Genomic DNA, 20,460 nt, shown 5'->3' on the forward strand with positions numbered 1-20,460 from the left:
TTATAACTTTCCAAAAGCAGAAAAATACCAAAGAGACCCAGACAAAAACCTAGACTAAATCTACAGCTGTTCCTGTAGGAGAGAAGTCAAGTTAACTCTTCTGAGACTAGTTACTGTAGGTACCTTCAGGGCTTTTGTTCCTTCTCACAGCAGTTTAAAAGAAGCACATCACTCCTAGAAGTAGAGCTGAGGGCACTGATTAAAGAGAATTCCCCACCTGAAGAAAGGAATTGGCAAGGAGTGGCACCAACCAGAAGAAGGTAGGGGCTTGTCAAGAGAGAGTAACTGGTTCGCCTGCTTACCAACCCTTCCCCTTCTGCCTCACATACAACAAGAAGCTTATAAACCCATTACGTGAAGGGTTAGATGGGCCCTTGGGCAGCCCGTGCTACTTCCCTGTCTGCTAGCATGGTCTCTTGTCTTTTGTGAGCACATGTACTCCCAGTGGAAATGGTTATCTTCAGAAGCCAGACTCTTCCACTTTTTTTTGGCGGGGGGAGGGAGAGAAAGAGTGATGAGTTGTATTATCACTCACTCTCTTTTAAACCATCATCATTAATACCACCAGCACTACCAACTTGGGAACAGGAGGGGAAGTAATAATAACCCAAATAAATAAGAAGACATGGTGTAGCACAGCATAAATACAGATTATCAAAGTAATTTGAGGGAGGGGTCTTCATGAAGGTGGCTGCACTTGAGCTGAGCCATAAAGAGACTTAGTGGTTTCAACAAATTGAGGGGAGAAGGAATGGCATTCCAGGTATGATAGGCCAGTCTGGATGGAATATAGGATGTATGAAAGAGAGTGAGGTATAATAAGACTGTAGCCAGACTGCAAAGGACTTCAGTGCTAAACATACGGTTTATATCTAACATAGAGACAGGAAAGATCCACAGATGCTTTTCAGGAAAGGAGTGGCAATGGTCAAACTCCTAGAGTATTTGATAAAAGATTGGAAAGCCTTGAACCATCTAGCATATCTCTTAGATTTAAGAGCAAATTTCAAAGGGTTCAGAGGAAAAGACGGTAAGACACTAAGGACTAAAGTCCTATAAGGAAGTTATCCCAGGAGGGATAGGAAACTCCAGAATTAAGTTCTGAAGACACAAAGGGGGAATAAATCATTGATGACGATGAAAACATAAATCAATGGAAGAGTCCAATGGTGATGCACAGGGAATCTCATCAATCATTTAAAGAGATGTGCAGAAGATGAAAGCAAGTACACATAACAGGATAAATGCCAGAGTGTGGCATGGTTATGGCTGGAGAAATAGTGTGGAGTTCAAAGCACTGAATTAGTAGGGGCTCACGACAAAAACTAGGGCCAAAAAAGAAGATTATCTGTATTTTGTTATGTTGGGGAAAAGAGGAGGATCAGAGATGGAAGAGGATTGTTGCTTGAGGTAGACGGCATGTTCGCAAGTGACAACAGAGAAAAAGAATAGAATGTACAACTGTACTTTGCTTCTATTTTTTCTGTCAAGGGCAACGGCTTGTCAGATGGGAAAAGGAAAAAGGAAAATCACTAACAAGATGATAACTGGGGGGCAGCTAGGTGGCACAGCATATGGAGCACCGGCCCTGAAGTCAGGAGGACCTGAGTTCAAATCTGGCCTCAGATCAAACACTTGACACTAACCAGCTGTGTGACCCTGGGCAAGTCACTTAACCCCAATTGCCTAAAAAAAATAAAATAAAAAGAAGATAATAACTGCAGAATTGGAAAAAGAGTGATGGTTATTCCAGTTTTCCAAAAAGGGAAGAGAGTAGACTGGAAACTATCAATTGCTGGAAAAATTTTAGGATGGATCTTTAAAGAGATGGTGAACATCGAGAAAGGAAAGCAGTGATTCAAAAGAGCTAGCCTGGCTTAATGAAGAACATGGCAGACAGACTAATCTTATTTCCTGTTGCTGGTAGGGTTGCATAACTGGTTGATAATGGAATTCTATAGACATAGTTGCAGTAAGTTTTAGCAAAGTGTTTGATCACGTGTCTCATGTCGTGATCCTGGGGAACGTGGATTAGGCCATGGAGTAAATAGATGAATTTGGAATTGGTTGAATGCCTCAATTCAGAGAGTGGTTGCTAATGGTGCAATGTCATATTGGCAGGGAAGATAGGACAAGGAACGCCCCCAAGGAATGATATGTGGGGCCAGGCCCTTCTTAGACAAAGTTATAGATAGCATGCTTATCAACTGCACAAGTAACGCAAACTTTTAAGTTTTGTGAATCGTTTTACATATGTTATTTCATTCTCACAACAACCCTGGGATGTAGCTGCTATTATAATCCTCATTTTACAAATGAGGAAACTAAAGCTGGGAGAGGTTAAGTGACTAGACCAGGATCACACATCCAATAGGTGCCTGAGGCAATATTTGAACCTGTCTTCTTGACTCTAAATCCAGTATTCTTTCTACTGCACCACCTAGTATATTTTGGTGGCATTGTGACTTGGTTCAACTATTTTGGTGGCATTGTGACTCGGTTCAACTATTTTGGAAAATACAACTATTTTGCAACTATTTCTCCAAAGTCACCAAATTTGTGTATCCTTTGACTCAGCAAAACCACTAGAAGAGCTACACTTCAAAGATCTCAAAGAAAGTGAAAAGGGCACGGGCATAGAAAAGTGGAAACTCTTTATGTAGCAGCAAAGAAATAGAAATGAAGGAGATGTCCATCAAGTGAGGAAAGGCTGGGCAAACTATGATCAATGTTATAATGGAATGTTATCGAACCACAAGGAATGAGGAAAGGGAAGTTTTCAGACAAATCTGGGAAGACTTGAAGAGTGAGTGACCATGAGCTGAAAAACTATTACACCGTTATAAAGAAAAACAACGAAGAAGCACCTAAGAATTCCAATGAGTATAATGACCAATTATGATGCCAGAGGACCAGTGATCACAAATGCTGCCTACCTACCACTGATGGTGAGGTGATGGACTCAAAGTACGGAATGAGGCATTTTCAAATGTGGATAACATGAAAATGTGTTTGGCTTGACTATGAATATTTGATAAGAGATTGGTTTTCTTTCTTACAATGGACGGGAGGGAGGAAAGATGAGGCAAAGTAATAATGTTATCAAAATGAAAAAAAAAGCCTAAAAGCACACAGAGTCACTGAAGCATTTCAAAAATGGGAAGAAGAGAGAAGAAAGAAGGTCATTAGAAAACAGGCAAGTACAACATCTTTGAAAATAACACGTTGAATTATTAAATACTGAGAGAAAGAAGTAAGCTATATGTGGAGAATCATGGCTGCATAGGCAGTCTTCTTGTTCCATTCTGTTTTGCAAATGGAAATGTCCATCCTATGTAGTATTAGGCTCAAAATTGTAAAATTACATTGCTTTATATAAAAATATATAAGTGGTATTTCTCAGCTTACGATAAAGACATGCTCAAGGGATAAAAACAGATAATTTTCAAAAGAAATAACAGAAATTGTTCATAATCAAATGAAAAAATGCTCAACCTCTGTAATAAACAAAGAGATGCAAATTGAAAAAACCTTTGTCTACCACCTCATTCACATGAAATAAGCAAAAATAACTAAAAGAAATGAAATTTAATACTGGCAGTGCTATGCAAGAACAGGTACACTTATCCAAAGCTGTCAGGATTACAAACAAATCTTTTTTGAGAGCACTTTGGGAATTACAGTAGAAGTGGTGAAATAACCTTACTCTCTGAGCCAATACAATAATTTAATTTAATCATTCTGAATATAGCCTAAAAATAAAGCAAAATAACACAGTAACATCAACAACAAAAAGATTTTTATTACTCCACTAAATGTAATTACAAAGATCTGGAAACCACCTAAATGCTGATCCATTGGTTAAATAAATCATGGCACATTCATGTGATGGAGTGCTAGAATCCTGACTAATACTGACAGGTATGAGGAATGCAGAGAAATTAGAAAGACCTTTAGGAAATAAGACACAATGGAAAAAAAAGTGAACTGGAAGAATGGAGTATATGCTAAGAAGGAGGGAAAATGAATGAGAATTAACAAAGAATCTAGACAGAAACTGGGAGGGATGGACTGAAAAGATGCTATCCTGGGTCTTGAAATTATTTAACTATAAATAGTTACTAGGCGTATTTAGTTGTTTGTATTACTGTTCAATATTAGCTTTCTGATAAAACATTTAATGATTAAAAGACATATAAGTTTTATTCTCTCAGTTCGTTTACCTTATGTACCATTGCTGGTTGCAGCCCCTGTCAGAAGCAGTAATGCACTCAGCTCCCAACTTAACTAGCAATCTCCTCCCCACTCTACCCTGCCCCCATCTTGAGCTAATGGGTTCATTCTTGAAAACTCTCCTCTATATCACTCAAGGTCCCACCTCTGCCCTTCCTTGTCTCCATTCTTCCCACCATGTTGACACTGGGACTGGATCCTGATGATTACATATTTACAATTATTATAATTTTTAAACTGCAAAGTCAGATAGTATTATCAAAATATCCTTACTGAGACCCCTCCTCTTTTCTTTGTGGAATTATGATGGGGAATGTAGAGTCTACAGGTGTGGTATATTGCATATAATGCAAAAATTTTTTAAGTGTTTTCATCAGTTTTGCTGAATTTTTTTCTCTCTTCTTCCTCTTCTCTTTTATTTTAAAAAAAGTTTTGCTTTTTTTTTTCATAAGAGATGACTCTCTGCAATGGGAAAGGAAGAGAAATATAGGTAGGCAATGTACAAACAAAAAAAATCATAAAAATAGTTCTAAAATTCTCACTGCCCTTTCATTACTAGCAGGGACATTTCAATGGATTTATGCAGTGACCATCTGCTGAATAACTCCAAATGTTTTCTCACACATTGTTTCCTATGATTTTCTTAGTATCCTTCAGAGTTAGAGAAAGGTAAGGGATAGCATTTTGTTATAAATGCAATTTGCATACCACCTGTCTCAGAGGGATATGTTTTGTCAGCCTTAAAGTACTATAAAGATGTGAACTTTTCATCATACAATGCAATTTAGAGCTGAAAGACATCAAAGGTCAGTAGTCAATACCCCTCATTCTACAGGTGAGAAAATTGAGTCCCACCAAGATTAAGTGACTGACCCAAGGTCCCCTATAAATAATTAGAAGACTTGAAACTTGAAAACAAATTGATACCTATATCCAGGATCTTACGTTGTTCTTGCTTCAAATCTAGCATCCTTTCCACTGCCTCCAGGACAGTCCAAACCACCATATTGGAAACAGTCTAATAAAGACTAGAGCATCATTGAATCATAGGCATTTCTAGCTGGTACATTTGGTATATATTCAAATTAGTGGGAAATTGTCTGCCTCTGAGCTTACAAAGACAACTCACAGAGAGAGAGAGACCAGCAAATAATTTTCTGATGATCCTCCCTCCTCCTTCCAGAGTTGCAATTATCATCTCTTGTCTTTGTTTGTTTCAACAGAGAAATGATACAACAGGATACAGGAACATGGTACCTTTGTAGGTTCTCTTTTAATTTCCTCTTGTTTTTTTTTTATAACCATATCATTGAGACTTAAGGGAGAGAAATTGGGTTGGTCCAAGTGACCGGGGACAAGAAGGAGAGGTACACATGCCATCACCAGTGCTGACCAAAAGCAACTAAAGTCTGGAAACTACAATCACTCCCATATGCCTGAAAATTCCAGCAACCAAGTGAAATCCAATGCAGCCTAATCCCAGAACAGAGACTGACCGAGACCTCTGAGGAAGAAATACAGAAATGCTGAGAATGTGAGTTACTAAGAATTCAATTCAGGTGATGAGGTTTGGAAAACTACTTTCCTTCTTGAGTCCATGAGATCAAGATGGTAATTGAATGTCCCCTTCTAAGCATCCCTTTCCACCAGCTATATGCATGTGGTACGGAGTAAAATTTAACACCCACCAGAAAGAAGAATCAAAAGAAGAGAGTGGAGCTGCTGCCTTCCATACTGGCCATGTGGAAGGACCTGAGGAGAGAAAGAACTCAGAAGACACACACATGTTTAAACCCCTCACAATCTGGGCCCAAGTTGATTTATATCTGTCTTCAGTTTCCTTAGTTTACAGATTGGGGAATCAGTCCTAGGAATAGCCTTTTGTTGTTCATTCATTTTTCAGTCAAGTCCAATTCTTCATGACCCCATTTTCTTGGCAAAGATCCTGGAGTGGTTTGTCATTTCCTTCTCCAGCTCACTTGACAGATAAGAAAACTGAGGAAACAAGGTGAAATGACTTGTGCAGGGTCACACAGCTAATATGTGTCTGAGACTAGATTTGAACTCAGAAAGATCAGTCTTCCTGACTCCAGGCCCGGTACACCATGTATTGTACCAGCACACTAAACAATGTATTCTTCAATCACTTCCACTTCAACCACTTTTCTTCCTGTGTGGATAATTAGGGCAAACTCTTTTAAGCAATTGTGCATGCCATTTGGGAAGCTCTCTAATGTTCTGAGCCTTGATACAGACAATACAATGTTACTCAGAAACAGGAGCTTCTGGAGGACCTTAGCATATGTTGGAAATCGCTCTTTGAATTTACCCTAGGTACATTCCCTGACAGTAGCGAACACCTTTTGTGAGCACATCATCGTGTTGTATACTTTGCTTGATATTTATCTCTCCAGGAGGTTGGATGATATTAGCATGTGCATGGAAGACACGTGGATATCTTTTAGGGTGGTGTCTCACTCTACAAAACAAAACATAATACACAATAAGGAAAACTGAATTTCGCATTCTTTGTACTTTGCTGTTAATTGCGACTGCAAGACACAGTGTGTAGTAGAATACCATTTGTCCAAAGCATGACTTCACATAGATTGCAAAGGCTGTTCTCAGTTCCCATGAAGATTATTTTCATGAAAGTGTAGAGAGAAAGGAAATAAGGCATTTGGGTCAGTGATTACTGATAATTTCTTATTCACTTTTTGTGCAGGGATAAGATCTATTCTTTTTTTTCAACCTATTTGGTATCATCCTCTCTTTCAGATCTTTTGAGAACAGTATCTTAAAAGTCCTTACAACTGTGTCACCTCCAGCACTATCCTTCCCTGTGTATTCTTGGTTGAGAAGCTGTCCTCATTTTTATTTTCATGACTTCCCCTCTCTACTTCCTCATACAGCACTCCTAGGATTGTAATATTAGGGCTCAGATATGTCTCTGTTGTCACTGATGGAGAAAAGATGCTGTTACAAAAATCTTACCAAATTTTTCCCATTTTTTCCTACTAATTTTCCATTTTCTTACTTAAATGCCCTGGGATGATACGGTTTTATTATGTTTCTCATCATTCTTTCTGTAAGTCGGTTTTTCTTCCCATTTCTTCTGTTTCATAATATTTAGCTATTCATAGTCTTTTATCATGCTTCTCCCAGGTACTTTACAAACTGCTTTATATTCTTAATTCATTTCTCCTTTTCTTTCCACTCTTCAAGGAGTTCAACTATCTACTGGATGAGACAATTCCTAGGGTTTTAGTCTCTTTATTATGATAATTGATTTATGTCTCTTAAAATTCCTTAGGAAAAGATGATGGTTTATGTTGACATCCATTCTTTCATTCACTTTCTATTTTTCAGAAGTGATACTTTGTTTAAATAGGTCAAGTTAGAGTTGCCTCAACTAGATACTGTATCTCCTCATTTTCATTATTTCTAATTTGGTATTGATATTTATTCTTTGCTCTTGAATGTTAATGGTCTGACTATATGCATCTAACTTGGAAATGACTCCCACATCAGTTACTAGCCATCTTCTGGCTATTAGAACACAATTGATTTCATTTCCAATGATGTTACTGAGAGTTTGTCATGACCAGCACCTCCTAATTCTCTTTTTGAAGAAATTATTCATGATATGTAAGTGTAAGGCTTCTGTAATGTCCACAAGCCCTTGTTCTCTCTCCATTCTTATTGTTGAACCATATTTACTAATATATTTTTTCCATACTTTCCACCTTTAAATTAAAATCATCAAATATTAAAGAATATATTGACTTAATTTGGAAGATCTTAAGTTCTTCATTAAATTTCTTTTCCTTCTCATCCACTGCAAGAGATGTGAGAGAGTAAGCTACAAGTATTTTCATGGTTGTCTTTTTGCAAATATTTATCATGAAAACTAAGGATGAAATGATCAAGTGCTCCCCACCCCTGCAAAAAAAAACAACTATACTTCTTTTCTTTGGATTCATGATAAAACCAGCTGCACCAACTTCTCTCTCCCTCTCCCTCTCCCCTGTAAGTGGTCTTTCCATTTGGCTATATCTTTCTTTTTTTTTTCTTCTGGTTTCATTTCTAGGAAATGCTGAGATTGATAAGATTTAATTGCTCTAGTCATTTGTTTATAGTTCACTAGAGAATGATTCTTACATTTAGAAAATCAACTGTTAAGTTAATGTCAATGGTCTACAAACTAAATTATCCCTAACATATCTGACCCTATGATTGCAGAAATAGAAGTGGGACCCACAGGTCTAGGGGGAAGGAAGAAGTTGTATTTTTCTTTGTTTTATAGGTTGCTTTGGCCAAATAACTTACCACCAAAGGGTAAGACCGGTGAATGAGCCAGTCAGTTAACAAGCATTGATTCCATACCTACTATGTGTCAGGCACTGTGCTAAATGCTAATGAGCCTCTTTGTATTTAGGTTGGTCTTCAGTAAGCCAAAATGATCTGTTGACAGGGATGTGTCCTGGCTCCATGGGGATAGGGATGTGCTTTGGCCTTTTTATGAGGGTCAGGGGCTTGGCTTTGCTAAAGTTACACAGCAACTCCTGATTAGGCTTCATGTGTCTCCGTGCCTGGTTGTTATATTGAATTGAATTGGCCTCTGGGCAGAAAGGGGAATGGACCATTTTAGAGGTCCATCTCACTCCACACCCTGTTGACTATAAGAGCTGTAGAACGTACCATTCCTCCCCCTGCCAAACTTCCTTTTGTGAAAGCCTCTCTGGTCAAAGGTTCAAAGTCAACAATCCTTTGTATTTCCAACAAGGGAGGAGAAAATTTCTATCTTCTCCCAATTCTTCAGCTCTAAGCAACCATGGCAGCCTGAAGCATGAATGCATGGGAGTAAGACATTCTTGGGCAAACCTGAAATGGAACACCAAGTCCTTGGCTGCTTCATCTGCTTTGTGCTCTCTTCAAAGACCCTGAAAAACTGGTGTTCCTGGAGCTGATTGTAACTTCGTGAATTGGAGGTGTTGGGGGTCCCTGAGTCGGTACTGGCTACTCAGAATAACATGCTTCCTAGGTACTTCTTAGAGGAGAAGATAACCACCAGCAGGCTCATCCAGGACCTGACAGCATATAAAGGCCCTGCTAGCCTCGCTAGCCAGGAAATCTGGGCAGGCCAGGTCTGGGGTGAAAGTGAAATGTCTGGTCAGCAGCCCCACAAAGCGAACCCGCTCTTTCAGGAGAAGTGAATGTTTTAGGATTTATTATGGTGCATTTATTTGTCTTGGGCTGCTCTTTTGTGGTGAAGGAAATATGTGTTATCCCTAACCCTAATATCTACATCATACATTGACTACCTTCTCTAGAAGGGACCCTATTAATCCCATTTGGGGAGGCCTTTGATTAAGAGGCTTTCCCCAGACCTTCGGAATGGAAGTATAATGAGCTAGGAAGTGTAAGAGAACTCTGACTAACCTCTTTGGTGTCAGGCCGCGCCTAAGATGAACTCAAATTGTGTCAGTCCAGAGGAGAAACCCTTTCTAGGTGGAAACCAGCCCTCTCCCTCTCCTAAACTCTAGGTAACAAAGCATTTATAAAAACATAGATTAACTTGTATGAAGTGATATAGAGTGGAAAAAAGCATAACAAAAAGAATACATACGTGCACATGCAGATGTGTTCACACCGGTATACACGTAGGTATATGTGCATACAGATATGACATCAAAGTAAATAAAGTTAGCAGAGATCAAAACTGTAATCAAAAGAAATGGTCACTTCAGTACCACATTATCAAAGTTTAGGCACATATACAAATATATGTTCCTTTGTTATGAACTGATAAACTGGTTTGAGAAACTGAACTCTTGGGGAAGCAATGGGAGTTAACTGGAAAGTATCTGCTGTGTTGAAATGAAAGGTACAATTATAGACAGATAGATCTTCAGATAGATATAGGCAGACAGATCTTCAGATGAATAGATATAGACAGATAGAAAGAAAGGTAGATAGATAGACATACATATAGACAGGCAGACAGACAGATAGATAGATTTTAATTAAGAAAAAAGAGCTATAGCCTAGACTGGTTCTACTCTTGGCTGCAATGTCTCTTTGCAAGGAGATTAAAGGATTGTGGAGGGATGTTGTTTCAGGGTTTGTTTGGCCCTTTATTTTGAAAATTCTTGCATTAGCTAGACTTCCTACAAAATGATGATGGACAGAGTCAATGCCTTTACTTGTGTGCATTTCCCTTTCCCCTTTTCAGAGTCAATGGTATCTTTAAACAGGCTGCAGTTTTTTGGTCAAGATCTCTATGTTAGAAGTCAGTTTTCACTAACCTTGCTGAGAGTTAACAGAGTATCAGAAAGAACAGGGCTCATCTCTAAAACACTTTATGCAGTCATTGTTGGATCTTAGAATGCACAGGAGCTAAGAGGTTATCCAACTCAACCCACCAGTTATTAAGATTTTATTCTGTGCAAGGCAGAAGGCTAGCTGCTGGGAATATCAACCCCAAATGAAACAGTCCCTCATTCCCAAGAATTTACAATCTATTGGTGTGTATGTGGGACACAAAAAGCACACAAATAAATAAAATACAAAGAAAATTTGGAAGACGGGGAGCACTAGCCACTGGGAGTTAAGGGAAGGCTTCATAGAGGAGATGCACCTGAACTGAGTCTTGCAGGAAGGAAGAAGGGAAAGATGAGAAGGAGGGAGAAGGGAAGGAAGGAAAGAAAGGAAACAAGCATTTATGAAGCATTTATTATGTACCAGGCACTGTGCTAAGTATTTCACAAATATTCACCCATTTGATCTTCACAACAACTGTGTGAGAAAGCTGTTATTATCCCCATTTTACATCACAACTGTGTTATTATCATAATTATTGTAATATTTATTTGTAATTATTATAATATGATAAGTCTGTGATTATCCCCATCTTACAGTTGAAGAAACTAAGGCAGCACACATTAAGTAACCTATCCAAAGTCACCTAGCTAGTGAGTGTCTGAGGCCAGATTTGAATTCAGGTCTCCCTGACTCCGGGACCAGTGCTCTATCCACTATACCTGTTGTGGCTGTTGTTCAACCTTCATTTTCAAAGAGGATCAACCATATCACAAGGGTGATGTCTTGACTCACCTTGAATTAGATTTAAGTGAGGCAGAGTTGTGTAAAGTCACCAGCCTCACTCTCTCCTCCAGAGTCATCAACATCTAGATAAAAAAAAAAAGATAAAAGTTAAGACAACTGGTGATGGCCCAGGATGCAGTGGGTGACCTTGGCCTTCCTAAATTAAGGTCTTTTCCAGGTCTCAGTTTGTCTGAGGAAACACCCATTCAATGATTTGTAGAAAAACAAGGATTCAGAGAAGGAGAAATAGGGAAGAGAATCCATTCATCAAGAAATGGAGAGGGAAGGTTGGACCCCTTCACGAGGAAGCAGGGCTGCTTGATGTCTTCTAAAAAAGATAGGAATGTATCATTGGCTAGCCAAGTCCATTCTGATTTCTTGGTGAAGTTAACTAAAATTGGCGCAGATTTGATGTATTATTAGCCCAAGCACTTGTAGGTGATCCAAAGGTCCATTAAAATTCACAAGTGTGATGCTAATGTCTCTAGGGAAGACTTTGGGTATGGACAAAATGAACCTTTGATGCATGTAATCATTGAGATACCTCTCCCCACTTCAAGGTGAATACAGTCCATAATGGCAGGGATGGGGACCCAATTTTCACACAGATGATACTTCCTCATCTCTGTACAGTCTCTGCCCTGAAATTCTTTGCAAGTATTGACTTTTTTAATTTTGTCTCTCTACCCCCATCAACTAACACAGTGTCCTGCACATATTAGAAATTTAAATATTTGTTAACTTGACTTAAAGACAACTACCATTTCCCTCCCAAGTCTTCTCCAATTCCAAAATCCTGAGTTATTTCAGTAAATTACCATGTGGTTTCCAGACCATTCACTGTTGTGATTGTCCTCCACTGGATTTTTTCTAGTGTTGGAGTTATTTTCTTAATGTTTCTCTTAAAGCGTAGTTTCCAGAGTACTTGAAAATGGAAAGGAGCTACGGCATAACGTATAGAGTCTGGACACAGAGGCGGGAGGGCTTGACATCAAATCCCACTGCTCACACTTATGGGCTGTGTGTCTTCAAACAAGTCACTGAACCTTATTGGGCCTCAGTTAAAATGAGAATATTAGATGAAAGCATCTATAAAGTCCCTTCAAACTCTACATCTTTGAAACATTGATGGGTTGTACTAGATGTGGCAAGCAGTGGGACCACAACTCCAGCACGGAGGGGAGATTAGTCTAAATAACATTGAACTTAGAATTCATTTTCAACAGTGGATGGGGCAGTCCTGCATTGATATAAGAAGCTTTAGAACACGTACGTTAGAATTGGCAAAGATACTGGCAACCAAATAGTTAATAAAAACATCGAAAGGAGAAAGTGCTGAGAGAGCTAAAGCAATGTTATGGTCCTGTCCCTTTCCTTTGAGGTAGTTTGTATGGCTGACTGGAGGCTATTCAAGGCTGTCAGACATTGAGTCCTACCACAGCTGGATGGCTTACAATGAATAACAAGCAATCTCACTGACCATACTCGGAGACTGCATTCTTCATCGAGGCCCGGACCCAACCCAGCAACGCCAAACTTCTGTGTCTCTGTTCTTGTTAATTTAGAAAGCCCACAATTAACCACAACAAATGCCGGGTTTATTCCACACTCTCAGCCCACAGAAATCACTTCTTCTGAGTCATCACAGAGACATGGGAGGTTTGCTGGGGAAGGAGAGAGGGACACCCAAACAAAGCGTATTTTCCAACTCAGTGTTCAATGTTGCATTATACTTATGACAGCGAAGGATGATTGATTCCTCCGTGTGAATTTGTAAAACCAAAAGTAGGGGTCAGGTGCCACCCCTATGTACATATCACATACTCCTGAAAAGGGAGAACCATAATGTAGGAGTATAAATGTTGCTTTAATGAAATTGTACTCCATTCTAGATGCCTTAATCCACTGAAAGAGGCTCACAAACGGTGTGGGGGGAGAAGGAGGAGGGGATAAAGGCATTATGAGTAATGACTTTAAAGTAATGTTTAACAAGCAGACCTGAATTTGCATATGCTAATAGGTTCTGACCCTTTCATTTTGAGAGGTTACATACTTCCTCAACAATGACTAAACTGCTGAAACCATCTTTGCGACTACCCTTTGGGGGTCACTTTCTTGGTTAATCTACAAAAAAATAACCATCTGGTTACTTTGTAAGTTTCATCTTTTATTTGACACAATTGGAGTTGCCTAGCTTGATCCCCCCCCCCCCATTTTCACCAAATTTGGCTCCAAATTTCTTTGGGCTGTTTCTGAGAGTCAGTTCTGTGTGGTTTGTTCTTTACAGGGATGGGTCATGGCTCTAGAGCCAAAAGCAGGGGCAACTGGTCCAAACCTCTCATTTTGCCAAAGATCTGCCAGGAGGTTGTGACTTTCCTAAAGGGTTCTAAAAGTCATGTACAGCTGATATGGGTGTGGACCCAGGTCCTTGGACTTCGAATGAGTATGACGCCGACCATGACCCAAAAGGGGTCATGCCTGGGTTCAGTCACAGAACAGACTAGGGTAGATGGCTGCAGAGAGCTAGGCAAAAACTGTTCAACAGAGGCTTGAGCAAGAGTCCACATGAGGGAAGATGTCAATACTATGTTTTAGAGGGAAGGCATCAACAGAGGCCAGGAAGGCATCAATAAAGGCCAGTTTGTCTCATGCAAAGTCTTTACATGTATTAGTGTTGTTTTATGGAGGTAGTCTGTCTTCACACCAGGTCTCAGTTTGTCTGAGGAAACACCCATTCAATGACTTGTAGAAAAACAGAGATTCAGAGAGGGAGAAATAGGATAGGAAATCCCAAGTAAATAAAGTTAGCAGAAATCAGAACTGGGAACAAATAAAACGGTCAACTCAGTATCACATTCTCAAAGGTAAAGGACGTATGTTCCTTTGTTATGAACTGATGAACTGGTTTTAGAAACTAAAATCTTGGGGAGGCAATGGGAGTTAATTGGAAAGTATCTGCTGGGTTGAAATGAAATGTACAAATGTAGATATAAAGATCTTTGGATAGATAGAGACAAATAGAGACAGATCTTCAGATAGACAGATAGATGGAGATGGACAGACAGATCGACAGACATAGATGGCAAAAATCTACCCTGACAAGATGAAGATTTGCAAGCACTTGAGAACATTCAAAAGAATGAGCTTTAGGCTCTGAAGACAGTTCTAGAGTCCTTGGCATGGTTAGAATGATGGTGACATTATTGGGAAAAGTGTATTGTTTAGTGGGGAAAAGGCTAAACCTCCTCTTCTCCATCACTCAGAATCCATAGCTTCCTTCAAAGTATCACTTAAGTGCCACCTCCCACCTGAGGCCTTTCCTGATGTTCTCAGGTTCTAGTCCTGACCCCCAAATTACCCTATATGGATTTTATATATATATTGCATATACTTGTATGTCTATATTTTTATCGTACAGCACGTAAGCTCTTTGAAGGCACAAGTTATTTTGGTTTTGCTTTGTACCAAGAACAGTGCCTAGCATGTAGTAGGCATTCAATAAATGCTTATTGATTGATGAATGGATCATAATCATCGCAGGAGTACTACAGACCACAGCACTCTGTCATCATGCATACTATAGACCATCAGTACAGAAGGAGGAAATAGAGGAGTTCAGGAAACAGACAAGCTTGAAATGAAGCATGAAATAGTAGTATTGAAAGAATTCAGCTACCTGGGCTTCCATTGACACTCTCCACCATTAGCAAAACAGTTATCAAATCCCTGACTTACTTTAATCATAATGTCATTCTTCAAAAGCAGAGAACACGACAAGGAGAGCCACTACTCTGTATGTAATTTTAAATAGGGAGGAAGTCCATGCTGCAATAAAAATAATTAACGAGATAATTAATAATAATAATAATAATGGGATAATAAAAGAAAGTGGCCATGCTATCTAAAACTTTGTGAGAGAGAAAGGGAAGTTGTACATGGTCTTACACGGATCCAAGGATCATAGGATCACAGGTTTAGAGTTCAAAGGCACCTTAAAAGCCACTAAGAACAATGCTCATTCTACAAATGAGGAAACTGAGGTATGAAGAGGCTAAGTCACACTAGTAATAACAAGAACAGATTTCAAAAGGCTCAAAAAAAAGTATAGAGAAGATGCCACAAAGTTATCTTTTCTTCTTTTTTAAACCTGAAATAACCTAATGAAAGCCTGATCAGAGTCCTGAGGAATATCCAAATTATCTTTCTAATCATTTTCAGAGAATGAATAAAATTATGGAGAGAATGGAGACTATCTCTGAAAAAAAGTTAAGGAATTTAAGGCAACAGCAAGAATACTGTAGTTGCTGGGAAGAAATTTGTGTTCTGTTCCCAGCCTTTCCACTAGCTAACTATGTGAATTTGGGCATATTGCTACACTTTCTAAGGCTGTTTCTTCATCTGGAAAAATGAAGCAATTGAACTAGATGATCCTTGGTGTTCCTTCTAGCTCTCAGAATCAATGATTATGAATAATAAACCATCTTTCTTCCCTCAACAAGGCTGCCCTACCTTCCCAGTTCAGCAGGAAGATACCTCTGCACTGGCACGGAACCAATTCCATTTAATCTTTCAAAGTATTTCACATAGCAGTAGTGCCTGGTTCTCTTCCTGAAGATTTAGAATCATTTTCAACAAAGCCCATACAGAACAGAGACATAACCACAGCTGGAAGAACCTTACTATTTCCAAGGAACTGTGGATCTTGTATAATTCAAGTAGACTTATATTCCAAAATGTACTGGAGGAGAAATCCTGTTCATTGTAAAAGTACCATAGGACTCTTTATAAAGTAGTAGTAGAATTATTTTCAATTTATTTTATTGACATATCCCATTTTTATGTAACAGATACTTTCCAACAAACTCCCAAACAATCCTCTTTAAAAGTTTATTCCTTGAAATAGTGTCTAAGTTAACAGAAAGGACAGCTGTTGCCTTTGAACATTGGTACCATGGAGATAACTAAAATTTGACCATTGAATTTGACGAGAGTTTTGTTGCCTCTCTGTGTAGACTTTCATTATGCATATTATTCGTTTGGTTCTTCTTTTTTTTTTAATGTCCATCATATCATACAAGTCTTCCCATGTTCCTTTGAGTTGCTCAAATTTATCAATCTTTAAAATGTTGTAATATTAGATTATATTCATTTACTAGAATTTTTTCAGACACTCCTCTATCTTTGGGTATCTTTTTAGTATTGAGATTTTTTGATCATCACAAAAATAGTGCTAGTAATTTTTGTGCACATGTGGGTCTTTTTTCTTGTCACTTAGCTCCTTGGGGCTATTGGACTAAAATTTGAGATCCTTGGCATTCTCCACAGCAAGTCATCCTAAGAGGCATGGAAATCTATAAAAAGAATAAATTTTAATGACACAATCACAAAGAATTCTGTTGAGGAGATAAAGGAGAAACTGTCTAAAAAAGACCAGTATGTAGGTAAAGGGAATTCAAAAAAAACCTTAAATTTTAACAAAGAATTGTATAGAAAATTTAGAAGCAAGGGTTCATAATGGAAGATGAATACAAAACAGTGTTATAGTCTTTTAAGAGCAGTGTAAGGAGTGTTAAACCACAGAATAAGCTGAGACTGAGGAGGAAAGCTAATGACAAAATAAAAAAGCACTTTGTAAAAACTGCTGTGAGCAAGGGAAAGATCAAAGAAGAAAGGAGACCAAAGTGCTCAGCATGGATATGATCAAGATCACAGAGAGAAAGTAGAACTAACTCTTACCTTGTCTCTGTTTCATGCTAAAGAAAATGATCTTCCAACTGGGAAGGATAGAACAAAACACAGTTAACAGGGGAAAGAAACCCAAGATTATTGTGGTGAGGCTAAGAAAACATCCAGTTGCCTTTAACGATTTAAAGTCATGAGAACTGGATAAACCATATCTAAGTGTACTAGAGAATATAAGTTTCAGTGGTTTGGGGGAAATTATGGTGAATAAGAGAGACACAAGGACTCAAAAAAGACAAATGTCCTAATTTTTGAAAAGAAGAGGCTAGATTGCTTCTGAAAACCGTAGGCTAGTGAGTTTATCTTTAATTCATAGCAAAATTATAAAATGGATTTTTAAAGGAATGGTTTGTGAGCATTTAGAAAGGGAAGCAAAAATCATTGAAAGTTGACGCAACTTAATTAATCAATAGCACGTTGTGCTAGACTAATTTCACTTCCTTTTTGATAAAGTTACTGATCAGGTAGATCAGGAGAATCTGATAAAAACATTGTACCTAGATCTAGGAAAACATTTGACAGAAACTTCCATGATCTCCTGGTGAATAAGAGGAAAGGATATAGCCAAATGACAGCGTTTCGTGGTGGATTCTGGAACTAGTTGAATGACTAGACCATGGGTAGGGAACCTGTGGCCTCGAGACCACATGTGGCCTTCACAGAACAAAATTTCACAGAACAAAGCTGCACAGTGGCAGGCATTGTGCTAAGCCCTGGGGATACAAAAAGAGGCAAAATACAGTCCCTGCCCTCAAGGAGCTAATGATCAAATGGAGAGGACAATATGCAAACAAATATATACAAAGCATGCTATCTGTAGAATAGACAGGAAATAATTAAAAGAGTGAAGGCACTGGAATTAAGAGGGGTTACAGAAGGCTTCCTGTAGAAGGTAGGATTTTAGCTGGGACTTAAAGGAAGCCAGGTACATTGGTAGTTAGCATGGAGGAGGGAAAACATTCCAGGGATGATGGACAACCAGAGAGAATGCCTGGAACTGAGAGATGGAAGGTCTTGTTTGGGGCATAGCCAGGAGGCCAGTGTCATTGGATTTGAGAGCACATGTTGGGGAGTAAAGTGTAAGAAGACTGGAAAGGTAGGAGGGGGCTATGTTACGAAGGACCTTGAATGTCAAAGAGAGAGCTTTCTGTCTTTGCTCCTGGAGGCAATAGGGAGCCACTGGGGTTTACTGCATAAGTGGGTGACATGATCAGACCTGAACATTAGGAAATTCCCTTTAGTGGATAAGTGAAGGATGGAGTGGAGTGGAGAGAGAATGGAGGCAGGCAGACCCACTGGCAGGTTATTGCAACCATCGAGGCATGAAGTGATGGAGGCTTGCACCAGAGTAATGACCATATCGGAGGAGAGAAGGGGACACATTCATGAAGTGCTGCAAAGGTGAGATCATCAGGCATTGGGCAACAGATTGAATATGGGGGTGGGTGGGAGAGAGAGGGAGCAGTCTGGGATGACTCCTGGGCTCTAAGACTGAGTGACCAGTGGTAGGATGTGGCTGTCCTCTAACGTATTAGGGAAGATAGGATGTGAACGGGATTAGGAGAAAAGAGAATGAGTTCAGCTTTTGGACACACTGAGTTTAAGTTATTTACTGGTCATTCAATTTGAGATGTCTGAGGGCAGTTGGAGATGTGATATTGGAGGCCATCAGAGAGATTGGGGCAGCATAGACAGATTTGAGAATCAGCGGCATAGAGAAGATAATTAAAGCTCTGCAAGCTAATGAGCCACCAGGTAAAGTAGGGTACAGGGAGAAGAAAAGAGGGTCCAGGGCAGAACCTTGAGGGACTCCTATGGTTAGAGGGTGTGATCTGGGTGGGAACCCAGCAAAAGAGACCAAGAAGTAGAAGGAAACTCAGGAGAGAGTGTGTCCTGGAAACCTAGAGAGAAGAGAGTATCATGGATAAGAGAATGATCAACGTGTCCAAGGCTACAGAGAGGTCAAAGAGAGAGTTAAGAAAAGGCTATTGGATTTGGCTGCTAAGAGAGCATTAGAAACTTCAAAGAGAGCAGTTTCAGTGTAATAATACTGTTTGAAGCCAGATTGTTAGGGGTTGGTTAAGAAGAGAATGAGAGGACAGAAAGTGGAGCTACCTATCATAGATATCCTTTTTGAGGAGTTTAGATACAAAGGGCAGAAAAGACTTAGGACACAGTCAGTAGGGATGGAAGGATCAAGTTAGTTTTTTGTTTTGTTTTGTTTTGAAGAAAAGGGAGACATGAAATGTTTATAGGCAGTAGGAAATGAACCAATGGAGAGGAAGAAATTCAAAAGTAGAACAGTAGGGATGACAGAGGACACAATCTGTTGGAGAAGATGGGACAGAATGGGATCACTTGGGCAAGGAGAGGGGTTGGCCTTGGTAAGCAGTAAGGCCACTCCATCATGTAAAATGGGAGTGAAAGAAGAGAGGGGACAGAAGGCACCCGAGTGATAGGATATGGGCCAGTGTCAGTGGACAGATGTTTTTCAAGTGAAGTATCCCAAGGATCTCTCTTTGGCCTCTTTTCTGTGCTGTTCAAAGTTTTTATCAGTGACTTGGATGAAAGCACAAATGGAATCCTTATCAAATTTGTAGACGGCAGTTATCCGGGACAGATAATGGACACATTAAATCACTGAATGACAGAATCAGAATCCATAAAGATTTGAGTGGGTTAGATTACTGCACCAAGTCAATAAGACAGATTTTCATGGGAATAAATGTAAAGTACTACATGTGTTAAAAATACACATTTCAGAAGTATACCATGTATAAGGTTAGACAATAACAACTATGTACAAGAAAGATCTCAGGATTTCAGAGGGGTATAAACTCAGTTAAGAGTCAGTAGTGTGCTGTGGAGGCCCAAACAAGGTAAAATGGTCTCAGGCTGCTTTAATATGTAAAACACTGCATCCAGGAGGAATATGATTATAGCTTTGAGATGGCTGCCTGGGTTAGGCCACAGCTGTTGGAGTCCTGAGTTCAATTCTGAGCACCACATTTAAGGAAGGGCATCGAGAAGATGGAGCACATCCCAAGAAGGACAATTGACAAGAGACCGCTCATCAGTTGAAGAAACTGAGGACATTTGGAGATTGAGGGAAGAGGGGATCTCCTGGTGGACGAGATGGTAATAGCTATCTTAAGTATTTGAAGGTCCATCATGTCAGAATTTTATGCACTTGGGCCCAAAGGGAAGATCTAGGAGGTGGTAGTTGCTGAGAGGTTAATTTCAGCTTGACGGAAGGACAAATCTCCTAAGAATCAGATCCATCCAAAAACTGTCTCTATGGGACAGGCAGGGAGATAACGAGGGAGAGAACCCCTCTCTTTGGAGGTCTTCAGATAGAGGTTGGATGAGTTCCTGGTG

General features: G+C 39.4%; 1 long non-coding RNA gene across 4 annotated transcripts in view; it reads right to left on the reverse strand.

Annotated features, from left to right (window-relative positions):
• Positions 1-3,782: 3,782 nt before the first annotated feature.
• LOC144457472 (uncharacterized) overlaps positions 3,783-20,460 on the reverse strand; it is a 145,754-nt gene continuing 129,076 nt past the window's right edge. For 2 of the 4 annotated variants that reach the window (XR_013486799.1, XR_013486800.1), the window contains exons 3-5: positions 11,350-11,423; positions 9,863-9,955; positions 3,783-6,712 (exon numbers count right to left, since the gene is read on the reverse strand). This is a non-coding gene — a long non-coding RNA (uncharacterized LOC144457472). The remainder of the gene's footprint in view (positions 6,713-9,862; positions 9,956-11,349; positions 11,424-20,460) is intronic. The other 2 variants (XR_013486801.1, XR_013486798.1) reach the window with 1 other exon arrangement.

Source organism: Phascolarctos cinereus, unplaced genomic scaffold (assembly GCF_003287225.1).
Source record: "Phascolarctos cinereus isolate Bilbo 61053 unplaced genomic scaffold, phaCin_HiC Scaffold_5;HRSCAF=322, whole genome shotgun sequence".
Classification (NCBI taxonomy): Eukaryota; Metazoa; Chordata; class Mammalia; order Diprotodontia; family Phascolarctidae; genus Phascolarctos; species Phascolarctos cinereus.